Consider the following 12,474-nt stretch of genomic DNA (forward strand, 5'->3'; position numbering starts at 1 on the left):
AATCAGCTGGTCTGAGGAGAGCTCCTGGGGCCTGTTTTTCTGCTGCTGTTGAAATTCTACCATGTCCCTGGTCTGCTCTCCCACCTGCAGCCACCCACACAGAAGCAGCTCGCCATTAACCTGTCCCTTCCCGTTGCACTGGGAGCATGGGCTTGGGCCCCGGCCTCTGCCCCCAGTCCCTCACACATCTGTGCTTTCAGAAGTCGCACGCCTCTCTCAATGTGCACTGTGCTCTGGCCTTTGCTAGATTTTCAGAACCTTGTATCATGCCCCCCCCCCACCCGCCATCTCTGCCTTTCCTCTTACTCAATAAACAGGGTCTAATCTGGAGCCTTGGAGGGAGTTTCCTGATGGGAATTGCAGATGATGGAGGCTCACCTTCTGCTTCAGGGACCGTTGCCCTCTCCCGGGTGGACACCTGCCCCCCTCCCCCTCGGCTCTGCCTTGCTCAGAGAGGTAAGAAATAACCATTCCCTGGAGAGGTCATCTCTGTCTGTTTGGGGGAGGATAATGGGGAGGGTGTGGATTTTGTTTTGTCTTATTTTCTTTTCACATTTTATTTGCAGAATTTTTAATGACTAGGTAGCAATACTCCTTGCATTTATCCACTTTCAAATTTTAATGAATACTTCTGGCGATAATGACCTAATTTCTTTATTTAAAAGTACCAGACACGTAAACGTTGCAGAAACTTGTATTTCATGCGATGGGATCCTACGGTATGGAGTGTGGTGTCTGTATGGATTAATCAATAAGCAAATTCAATTCTTATGAGCTGCAGTGAGTTCTTTAAATTGAAGAGGCATTGACAAAAGGAGGCCTGGGGTCTCTTGCTGTTCTACTAGGATAAAATTTTGCCATGAATTGGTTCGTTTCTCCTGTTGGCTCTTGATGTTTGGGGAAGTGGCTTAATTCTTTCTGCCAGTGGCTGCTGCAGGCAGGCTGGCTCTTCCTTTAGGATGGATTTCTTGTTCGCTACACAGTGTATATTTATCATGAACAAGGGGTCTGAGTGCCCCCCTGAGCTGCTTAATTCTTTACTATATCCAGAAGTTAAATCTCAGGGACGGCACTTCTAACAGACCTAGCAAACAGAGTCCTGCCCTCTCCGGATGTGGGTTCCAATCCATTGGACACACTGGCCTCTGAAGTTGCTGGTACTATTTAGCATAATAATAGCAGCCATGGTACTGGACACTGTGGCCAGTGCTTCCCACACACGGATTCTTATCTCACAGCAGGGTGAAGTATTCGATAAGGAAGCTTGAGTTCCAATGGGCCAGGTCACATGTTAAAGTCACACAGTTAGCTGGGTGTGGGGGCACCTGCCTATAATCCCAGTGGCTCAGGAGGCTGACTGGAGGGTCTCAAATTCAAAGCCAGTGTTAGCAACTTAGTGAGGCCCTGAGCCACTTAGGCCCTGTGTCAACAAGTTCATAAATAAATAAAATTAATTTTTAAAAAGGGCTTGTTATGTGACTCAGTGGTCAAGCACCTCTGGGTCTTGTCCCTGTACCAAAAAAAGAAACAAAGATAAAAAGTCACAAGGTTAGTCAAACCCTTATCCAGGAGCATCTGATATATAAACTTTTATTCTTCCCCACCACATTACACCATTGTACCATTTATTCACCTATTTCCTTTCAAGTACTCACCTTCGAGGCCCGCTGGTATGAAGGCAGGTGCCTGAACCTCCCCCTTGTTTGCACGAGAGAGGCAGGCCTGGACCTCTGGAGACAGGTGGGCTCAGGCACAGGTGACAAGGCCCAGGTGAGACCAGAAAGGGCAGAGGTGAGGCAGCTAATGGACTCCCTCCATCCGTCCACAGGAACCTTGGGGGCCTGGAGGCCCCGGACGGTTAGACAGCCTAAAAGAGCATTTTCAACCATCCCAGGGGACAGCCACTTAGCCAGGACAATTAGGCCACTTACACTGACCATATTTTATGCTAAAACCAAGGGAATTCCTGGTTCAGCCTCCCTGGGTGTTCTCAGCCTCCCCGGGTGAAGAAGCTGGTAGGAGAACAGAGGCATCTCCATGTGGCCTGGAGACCTGCGTCGGGGCTCACCCAAGCTCTGGGGTCATATAGAGGGCAAGGTGAACAGAGCAGAGATGTGTCATTAAAGGACAATGACAGGGCCATAATACAGTTGGAGAAGGGCAAAAGAGGGTCTCAAAGGAGAAAAAAAATTGTCGACCGGGGGCAGGCCAAGGTTGCTGGGCGAGGGGGGTTCTGGCCACTCTGGGTGGCCACCTGGAGAGGGGAGCAGGGCTGGGAGGAGGCTGACGGAGAAGATGTGTCCTTAAGGAGTGACGGGGTGCCAAGGAATGAGCAGGGTGGGGACTCCAGGGAGGGTTTTTAGAAAGAGGCCCAGAAGTCCCATAATTTTGATACTTTTAAGTTGGAATTTAATTAAAATCCAATTAACCTGTCAAACAGTCCATCAGTCTACCCATAACCTTTCTCTACCCCACATTCAGCCTGGAGGGCTCCGTCAGCATTGCCCTCTGCTCCCCTCTCATCTGCTGTGACCCTATGTGCCCCTCAGGACCCAGACAGGGGCACAGTCCTATAGGAATCCTGTCATTTCCACATCCTTGTCTTCACCTTTCAGCTTCCTCTGGATCCCAGCAACGCTGCCTTCTGGGTGCTACGTGGACCCTCCTTTTCTTTGTATGTCGGCAACCCTGCTCCTGTGGGTGCTCCTGGGACCAGTGGTCCTGGTGTGGAAAATCCCCATCTCCGTGGATCCAGCCATGATGGGCAGCTCCCAGCATGCATTGCTCAAGGGCTGGATCCCTATGGCTTGTTCTAAAAGTACTCGAAACAGCGCCAGTAAGAGGGGCTTCTACCAGGTCTGGCTCACCCTGGGCTCTCTTAACCAAATTCCCTCTCCACTTTGAGTTTAACGACTTCAACAGATTAGACATGGATTACGTATCAGTGATCACAGTTTGAAAAACAAAGCCCTAAACGGCAAGCATTCGGCCTTCTTTGTAGACTCCCAAAGGCGATCTGGTTGGTTTTCGTAGTACTTGAGAGTTTACAGGAAACTTCTGGAGTCATTAACACTTATTTCCTTCACACCAGGCTCAAGAGGTCTTCCCTGCCTCGTTGTCAGAGGAAGCAGGACCTGGCAAGGGGAGCCCAACAAGCTGCCCGAGAGGAAGTGGACCCGAAGCCACCTGAGGTCACATTCCGAGCTGACACTGGATCCGGTTTCATGGAATCTTGCTTGAAAAGCAGACGCTACTACCTCCACCTGAGACTCTGAGTGAGTAGCCAGAAAATGCACTTCAGGATTACAGGACCCCACCCACAGGCTGAGCAAGGGGCGTGAGAAATGTGTTCTCGGGGGAGGGAGAAGCAGGAGCACTGGTCCTTCTTTCCCTCCATTTAAGAAGTAAAATTGTGTATCCGGATGTTGTGTTTTCCTCAATCCAGACCAGAGATTGGCTAAAGAGCCACCAGGGTGATTGGCAGAGCCTTCTGCAGCCAAAGGTATCAGAACTGGAGCAGGAAAGTCCCCCAAAGCGTGTGTGTTGACAGCATGGTCCCCAGTGGGGCAAGGTACACAGCTGGGCTTTCAGTCAGTGACTGGTTCATGAGGCCTCTGACCTCATCGGTGGACAGGTCCATTGGTAGCTGGATGGAGGACTGACTGGAGGCAGGGCCTAGCTGGAGGAAGTAGGTCACAGGGTGGGTGTGGCCACAGAAGGGTTATCTTGCTCATGACCCTTTCCTGCCTGGCTCCCCGGCCACCTTGAGCTGAGTGTCTTTCCACTGTGATGTGTCTGCTTGGGAATCAGCTGGCCATGGCCCACCCTCTGAAGCCATGAGCCAACATAAAACTTTTCCTCCTTTAAGGTTACGTCAGGTATTTTGGTCACCGTGTGGCAAAGCTGACTCACACAGGTGTTGCCTATACAATGTTCCGACTTCAAGACCAAAATGTCTGCCGAGAGCTTGCAAATGAAAACCCGCAAAGGGTCAAGAATGACCAACGGCTGGCACTCGAGTTTCAAGGTCATTCACCCAGTCACAGGGCAGTTGCTCCTGAGTTGAACAGCTGGGCTGGAGGTGACAGCACTGTGGGGTCACCGTGCCTTCTTGGGGAGAACAGACAGGTGATCACAGCTGGCTGTGAGCTCTGCGGGGAGCCCCTGGACCCGGTTGTAGAGCCAGGCTGTGTGCTGTGAGATGGGAGCCTGCAGACCAGAAGGCGTTCAGCCAAGGGACCCAGAAATAATTAGAAGAAGAGTGAGATTACCTTTCATGAACAGATACAAAGGCCAACTGTATGTATTTACCCTAAATGACAACAGAAGGGGACCCGAGAGATAATTGGAGGATTGTGAAGATCAAAGGGCTGGAGGATTTGCTCTCTCTGGCACAAGGGTTTAGGATTGCAAAAGCAGAACAAATGTATGATGCTAAAATGCAGTTTGCCTGGGGCAGAAAAGTGGTTTATTTTATTTCTTTTTTTTTTTAGGGAAATCATTTTACTCAGAAGAACTTGAATTTGGGGGATGGCTAAAAATCTACTCTTAAAAACTGCCAAAATGATTTTGGAAGATAGGAACCATATACAAGCAGTGGGGACCAGCCCAGAAGACTTGCTCCAACACAGTTTGTCCCCATTACTGTGACAATGTGACATAAAAGTGCCCCGTGGTGTTCATGAGTCCTAGGTGGGTTCTCTAAGCAGAACCCGAGGGTCAGAAACAGAAGCCCCCAGCTTCTTGCAGCCACGGGATACAGGGCATCTCTTTGGAAGAAATCTTGGCACAGGTTAGAAGCAGAAAGCAAGCACATTACTGAACCCAGGGATGTCGAAGGAGGAGAGAGACGAGGAATCAGATTGGTGGGTGGGAAAAGGAGACAGATGTAGTTTTTTGCAGCAAAATTCTACCAATTTAAACCCAGAGTTGATCTCAAGGAAAAAAGAAAGCCCTTAATAATTTGTTCAAATAAGTTTTCACGGATTTCCTGCAGGCTTTCATGACTTTGGGGATTCAGTGGTGAACAAAGGAGACAAAGCACCCTAAGAAATAAACTGGACCCTGGCGTCTGGAGGTTGCCAGGGGTTAAATGAGGTTGGGAGAAGGGCAGCATGGGTGAAGGCCATGACCCCTGGGAAAGCAGAGCCCAGGGCAGGAACTGGAGGACCTCAGCATGGCTCCAAAGCCTGAAGGTGCAAGAGCCAGGAACCAGAGTCATCTAAAACCAGGATGAGGTCTCTGAATCACTCCGAGGCTTCTGCATAGGACCCTGATTCAGCAAAGGAACCCGGAGGAGTCGTAGAAAGAAAATTGATGGTAAGGTGGGTGCTTTAGAAAGATCCTCCTGCCTGTGAGGTCGGGAATGGATGGGAGGGGTGAGGTGACAGAGGCAGGGGCTGAATTCGGGTTTTACTTCACATCCAGAGAAGAGATGATGCAGCCAGAACCAAGAGAGGTGGGGGAGAAGGTGGTGGGTTGGGAGATGGAACAGACTTGAAAAAGTGGAATCCACAGTCCTTGTTATGTGGGTGGGTTGATGTAGGGGAATGAATCTGTAAAGGGGTGTAGGATTGTCGACTGGGCTTGGGGCATGTGTGGTGCCATTGATCCAAGGACACTGGCCCTGGATAGGACTTGGGCAGTCACTGAAGGCTCTGTGTGAAGTTTTTTCATGTGTCAAGGCAGCCCTCACAGATGTGAAAGCCTAGGCTTGTGGTCTGAGGAGAAGCTGAGCTGGAGCCGCAGCCCTGGAGCCGTGGTATAGGATGGAGTGCAGTGTGGGGAGAGACAGGCCTCCAACCACACAAGTTATCATGGTGTCTTTCAAAGGCCTATGCAAGCCTTCAGGAACGTGTACATCCAGTGGCTGGTGGAGGAAGACAGCCCTGGGAGCCCCTGAGAAGCACATTAGGGCCAGGAAGAAGCCAAGAACGAGGCCATGCGGGGGACCCACAGCAGGACCCAGGAGCATTTGAGGAGGAGGGAGAGAGGGGTCAGGGTTTTGCTGATGCAGAGGTGAATTAGACGAAGGCAGCTGGTTGAACTGCACAAAGAATTCAGGGAGACTCAGAGAAAGCAGCGAGGGAGTGCTGTCTCAGAGACTGAGCAGCATTTGCTGGGAAAGGAGAATCATGCTAAGCACATGGGGCGCAAGGTGCAGAGTCAGACCCAGGGGCATCGGGAAACGCAGGCAGAGCAAGCAGCGATCCACATGCAGATCCAAAGGGCTGGTGGTGATGGGATGCTAGAGGACAAGGGACCCAGGGAGACTTGGAGCAGGAGCCTGTGCTAGGGAGCTCCAGCTCCCAAGGGCAGGGACCCTTCGAGCTTGCTGGGAAGGTGAGAGGCATCATCCCCCCTGTGTAGAGCACTATCTTCAGAAACGGCCCTGGACACCTCAGAGCTATTAGCAGAGGACATACACTTGGGAAAGGGGATGGGTGGACTTTAGATATCAATGAGGGGGATGCGTGGTTGCGGGTATCTGGAGCTGGAAACCCCAGGTGGCACATAAGGCTTCTGGGTGGAAGAGTTTGCTTTCCCAGAAAGACAGAGGGGCACCGTTTCAGAGGCAGGCAGGGATAATTCAGGTAGGGAACCTAATTCTGAAAGTTGCATAAACTCACCCTGGGTCCCTAGGAGCTTCTTCCTTCTTTACATCGTACTCTCTTTATTCATTGATCATGCTTAGGGTTGGACAGCATCCTGGTGAAACAGTTGGCTGACCCTTCTACTTCCTGAGCTTTAGCTTGCTGGATGTTATACACCCAAAGAAAGAGTAAATGTCAGTGGAGAGGCAGAGGGGCTTTGTGTCTGCACTACTATAATGTGGGTGCCTGCTGACATGGACGCCATGTTTCACCTTCTATTCCTCCATATGTACTGAGTCCCTCATGAGTGACAGATGGCATGGGACAGCCTCAAGTCTTGAGGTGATAATATCCCTAATTTACAAATAAGGAAAATGAGTTTTATCTTGTTAAAAGGCAGAGCTCATTTTTAGTCTCATAAAAAGTGGATACTTCTGAGAATTTTTTTGATATATTTGCTGTCCTCCTACCCCTGCACTCCAAGCGCTGTGAATGACAGGCAGGAAAGTCTAAGATGTCCACAGCACTCAGTGGTGTTCATGCAGTAGACCCCGTACTCAGACCACACTGCTGAGAGACCACCATGCTTTGGATGTTTTACTGACCACAAGGTTCGAGTAAAGCATCATGTTTGCATAGTTCCACACCTTCCAATTCTGTGTCGTACCCATTTTTCAATTTTAATCCTCTCTTCCTGTGAAGAAGGTGATGATCATCCCAGTGTTTGTAAATGTATAAACTAGGAATCTTGACATTAAATGATCCGCCTCAGTTTACAGGAATTGAACCTCAAACTTCTGATCCTTCATCTCGAACAGGGAGCCCATAGATCATGTAGCTGCTAAGATAAGGGGACCCCTTCTTCCCCGTCAGCATGGTTCCAGTTTCAGGGAGGTGGTCTCAAATTAACCTGGGGGAGGTGCCCTCCCCTGCTCTATAGCTCAGGGTGTGCCCGTGGGTCTCTGTCCACATGTCTGTGCTGTGGTGGGAAAAGGAGTCTGCTTGGGAGCTGAAGGACAACAGGTCTGAGAAATGGTCAGACTGTCCTAGGTGCTGACTGCCTCTTTAAGATCCCTGGTCCCGAGTTGGTCTACTCTCTTCTTTCCATCACAGTAGTCAAAAAGAGACTTCCAATCCCAGCTGGAGAGCGTCAGGGAGGTCCTCCTATAGTATTCTGTCCTAGCCATGAACCCACTAGGGAGTGGGTAAGAATTGAGTGGTGCACAATTCGGGTATGGATCATTGCCGCAATGGCCTTCTGAAAATAACAAATATCTAATTCCCAGTAAAAATGCCATTAGAATTTTCCAGGTCCTTTGATGGGGAAAACAAAATGCCCTTCCTAGAAATTTTTCATGCTCTGTGATTTCCAAGAGAGATTCTCAGGACTGCAAGATAAGGTGGTGTCCAATTTAGGGACCTGTGTTAATTTCCCTGCTCTGTCAAATGCATGCCGGACTCACCTCCTTGAACAGATTACAAACTGCAAAGCCCGAGCTGATATTTTTTTTTTCTGGGGGAAGAAGTGCTCTAGATTCACTCAGCCCCAGTTCCATCCTGCCACTTAATGACTGTGTGTCGTTGGTGCCTTATTGAAGGTCATGGAGCCCCCAGTGTTGTCTGCACAGTGGGGATGAGGCTGGGACCCCCCTGGGTTTGTAGGAGCTTTCTCTAAGTCCCTCCAGGGTCTGGCACAATACACATTAGTGGCGATCATAACGCGTTTCCCATTCCTCCTCTTCTTCTGTAAGTGGCCAGGTGATGCTGAGCTCTTTGCCTGTAACGACCCTTCCTGCTTTCCATGTCCTCGCTTCTTTCTGAATTAGCTGAATGGCTCTAGGAGGAGAATGCTCTCACGGGGTGGCTTTGTGTCTCCCGAAGCCCTACGATGGCGCAGGAGGTGTTCTAGCGCCAGGGAGACATCTGCGGCCCTGAATTTTGTGGGGAGAGGCTGGCGAGTGGAACCTCGAGGTGTCGGAGTGCCCGGTGGAAGGCTCTCTGCCTTTCTTGGGATAATTGAAATCATTTCAATTCATTTCCTTCTTGGCTGGACAGAAACATGTTTTTCAATAGTGAGCAAATCTTGAGGGAATCCATTGACCTGAGCAGTCATAGAATGAGTGAAGTTAATGGACAAAAAATGATATTCATCTTCAGTTTATAATAGCGTTTTCCTTGGCAGCACCTAAACATGGGGGTGGCGAGGGACACTATGGAAGCCACAGCCTCACCACCGGCAGACGCCTGACCTTTGTTGTATCTAACAATTATTGGATCTATGGTGAAATAAAATAAAAAACAACACAAGTTTTGACACTAAGATAATAAATTATAAATTATGGAAGTCTACGCCACGGAGGATCTTGTAAACAACAGGCTGGTCTCTTAGCAACAGACCAGGAAGAGTCGGTTGTGGATGGGAAGGGAGCAGACAGGATTGTTTTGCAGCGATTACCAGCAAGGACCAGGAATGACACTGAAGCACCCGCCTGGGCCCCTTCCCTGTCCAGGCCTTCTCCCTCCTGTGGCCAGCTGGGGACCAAATCAACAACAGCAAAAAATTTCCTGGCCTTCAAATGCCCCTTTCTCATCCATCAAGGTGATCCAGCTACAAGAAGAGAATAAAGGAGAAGGATACAAGGAGTCAAGGATGAACCCAGGATGCCCAGAGCACCCGAGGGGCAATTAAACCTGGGCAAAACAGGAAGGATGCACGCTCATTTGACACCAGCTGAAATTATCACTCTAAAGGCGGGGGAGGGGACTCCTTTCTTCCCCGCCCCCACCTCCCTTTGGCTTTTAAAATCTCACTTAGGGTGGTTGTCATGAAGGAATGTAGACAAGACTTTGACAATGTGCCAAAATGGTTTATTTTTAAATGTTCCCGAAAGCACCAGAATATTAAGTTGGAGCAAATGTTGCTTGGAAGAGCGTAGGGGTTGTGGTCACGCAGACAACCAAGGAAGGGCGATGGGCTTGAAGGTTTGTAGACTTTAATTAACAGAGGCAGGCCGGCTTGCGGACCAGTCACCTGGAAGCGGTTTGGAAAGTACGTGTGTGAGCGTGCATTGGCGAGAGTGAGCACTTCTCCATGGCAGGGCCTTTTCCAGGTTGGGGTGGGGAGGGAGGTTTTCTTTAATTAATTAGATGTTTACCTCTGGCACCTTCCCTGGGTGGTTTAGACGATCACCTGCCATGTGTTTGGATGAGAGTCCATACAGAATCTTGGAGTGGAATTTTCCTAGAAAAAGCAGAGGATCTTACCAGCAAATGGTCTCTCTCTTTGGGATGGAAGCAGCCAGTTGTGCATTGTCTAAACCACGAGCCAGGGAGCTGCTGTGCCAACTTAGGACAGGAGGAAAGAATCGTGCAGGGACTCTTGTGACCTGCACCTCCCTGCACCCTACCGACTTCATGCATTTTATTGTTTCCTAATAAAGGTGGCCAGCTATATTATGACTACTCGTGATTTATTTGGCATGTCGTTTTAAACTTTTCACATGTATAAATTTGTCATTTGAAAAGAAGGAGAAAATGCTCTACCATTCCCCAGGGTCTCATTTTTGGGGGCTCTTCTGATATCTGGAACAGAGGCTCTGTGACTTCCACAGTGATTAGCTCCCATCCAGGGTTTTAGAATACATTTGTGCTCAGAGCAGTCTGCCGGATGCAATTCCATCTGGGATAATGGCCTGGTCCCATGGGGCCAAGGCTCTGGATTTGTAAGACGCCTGTCAAGGCCCCCTGGGTAGGAGCCCCTCCACAAACCCATGCAGAGTGTACCCAGCTGCACTGCAAGGACAGCATCATCACCCCATTTCACAGACGGGGCACGTAGGCCCAGCTATGGCAGCTGCTTTTCCTCAGTCTAATACCTGAGCCAAATCCCATCCTGGGAGGAAAGTATTTCAAAATTCATGCTTTCTCCACACTCTTGCCCTGCCCTGCAGAAGGTCATAGTTAGATCTTTCCTTCTAACAATCATTACAGTTCTAATAATAATCATAATCCCTCCCCCCTTTCTCTTCCTCCTTCTCCTCCTCCTCTTCCTCCTCTTCTTCCTCCTTCTTCCTCTTTTTCCTCTTCTTTCTTTTCTCCTTCTTCTTCTGAAATAAATGCATCACAAGTATTATGGAAAATCAGTAACACCCAGGGTTTGAGGTTGAAGGCAATGTTGTCTTCCTAAGAGTCTTAGAAGATCATTTGAGAGCTGAATTTTCACTTGGCAAAAGAGCCTTTTTGCATGGAAAGAATGCAATCCTTTCTTCCTGTTTAATTTTTTTTATTGTTGTTGTTTTTGTTGGCACATGTTGAGGAAATAAAAAAATAACCCTGCCTTAGATCTGTTTCAGTTTCACTTTTCTTGTCCACCCATCATGGAGAGTGCCTAGCTCTGAATTGCCCCGCTTTCTCTCTCCTTGCAAACCACCGAGGTGTCCTTTTCCAGAGCCCCATATCCCTGAATCAGGCTGGAATCTGGAGTTCTAACTTGGACGTAAGCAATTCTAGTAAGTTCTGAGCTCAGCAAAATGAATTCTCTCGTTTTCTATTGGATCAGAATCCCTCATTTCCTCAGGATCCCCAGCGACATGTGTGCACAGTAAGGTTGCTAGATCTGGCACAACAGACGAGCCATGAAGGGAGGTTCAGACTTACAGCGGAGATGCCTGGAGCTGAGCAGAAACTCACCCAGAGATGCTGATGTGAAATGGAGAAGTTTCTCCTCTGAAGAGGCCTCCTGTTAACTGCAAGCCAGCAAACACCCTGGGGATAATTTCCTCCTAGGACCTGGAGGGCGGTCACCCACCAGGCCACTGGCCTCAGCACCTGCACTTGGAAAGCAGTGGGGAGGGGCAGCAGAGAGGGAGCCAGAGCTGCTGCGGCTCAGGTTTCCTCTGGGTGGCAGGACCCGGGCCTCACCCCATGCAGGCGCCTCTCCACCAGCACCTCCAAGCTCTGCTCCTCGCCCCACAATGCACTGCGCCCTGGCAGCCGTTCAGCAGAAGACTAAACAGTTGGCCCCATTTCAACACGGCTGCCAAGATTTGGCAACCAGAGAGTTGCAGGGAGGCAGCAGGCTGCTAAACCCTTTCACATTTTTAATTAGATCCACACACCCATGTCTTTGAGCTATCATAAATATACAGATGACATAGAGAGTATTATTCAGGGTTAATAAAAAAAAAGGAAGCAAACTCTACCAGGGTGTATCTTATCTTAGGAAAATAATTTACCTAGCACTCGTTTGGGAACTGAGGAGGGAAAAGAGAGAGAGATGCTTGCACAGGTAGACCCAGGTCTGCAGGAGCAGCTTCCCAGAATCTGAAGGCACCGCCTCTGGTGTGGCTGTGGCCTGGCCTTTGAGAATGTCACCAGGAGGGGGCATTCTTGGAAGGGCTCAGCTACACAGCAGCCCTGAATGCTGGGCATTGAGGAGTTGTCCTGGAAGCCAGTCTGCCCCCTTTGCTTGGTGACAGCCTTCAGGTCACGGCAGAGCTATGGAGTTTGTACCTCTGCCCAAGAAAAGCAGCAACTTCCACATTCAGGGCTGCTTTCCTGCTCTTCTCCCGGTATCTCCTTTTCAGCTTTGTCTTGACATCCTGCAGGGTAAAACAGTTCCCACTGCTTCTTACTTTTCTGAATCTTGGGCTGCACCTTGCTCTGCTGGCCCTCCTGAGAGCCAGCCTTCCCCCACCCCTCGACTCCAGGTGATTCTGCGGGGGATGGGAGAGAATTCCAAGCCAAGGACCAGAGTTGCAGGCTTCAATGGCATTTTGCTATGTGGCTTTCTTTGGAAGTCTGATTTCGAAGCCTTTCACTTTGGTTCCTTGTCCTGAAAGATCCCAATAGAGTTCTGGCCTCAGAGATTGGCTCTGGGGTT

General features: G+C 49.5%; 1 long non-coding RNA gene across 2 annotated transcripts; it reads right to left on the reverse strand.

Annotated features, from left to right (window-relative positions):
* Positions 1 to 9,504: 9,504 nt before the first annotated feature.
* On the reverse strand, positions 9,505 to 11,541 carry LOC308648524. Of its 2 annotated transcripts, none has more exons than XR_014021845.1 (3): positions 11,283 to 11,541; positions 9,749 to 9,834; positions 9,505 to 9,624 (listed from the first exon to the last, which is right to left on the reverse strand). It is a non-coding gene; the product is annotated as an uncharacterized lncRNA (long non-coding RNA). The 2 variants fall into 2 exon arrangements; XR_014021846.1 differs by having other exon boundaries at positions 9,749 to 10,699.
* Between the last annotated feature and the right edge of the window lie 933 nt (positions 11,542 to 12,474).

This window comes from Spermophilus citellus (assembly GCF_964194105.1).
Source record: "Spermophilus citellus genome assembly, chromosome: 4".
In the NCBI taxonomy this organism is placed as follows: Eukaryota; Metazoa; Chordata; class Mammalia; order Rodentia; family Sciuridae; genus Spermophilus; species Spermophilus citellus.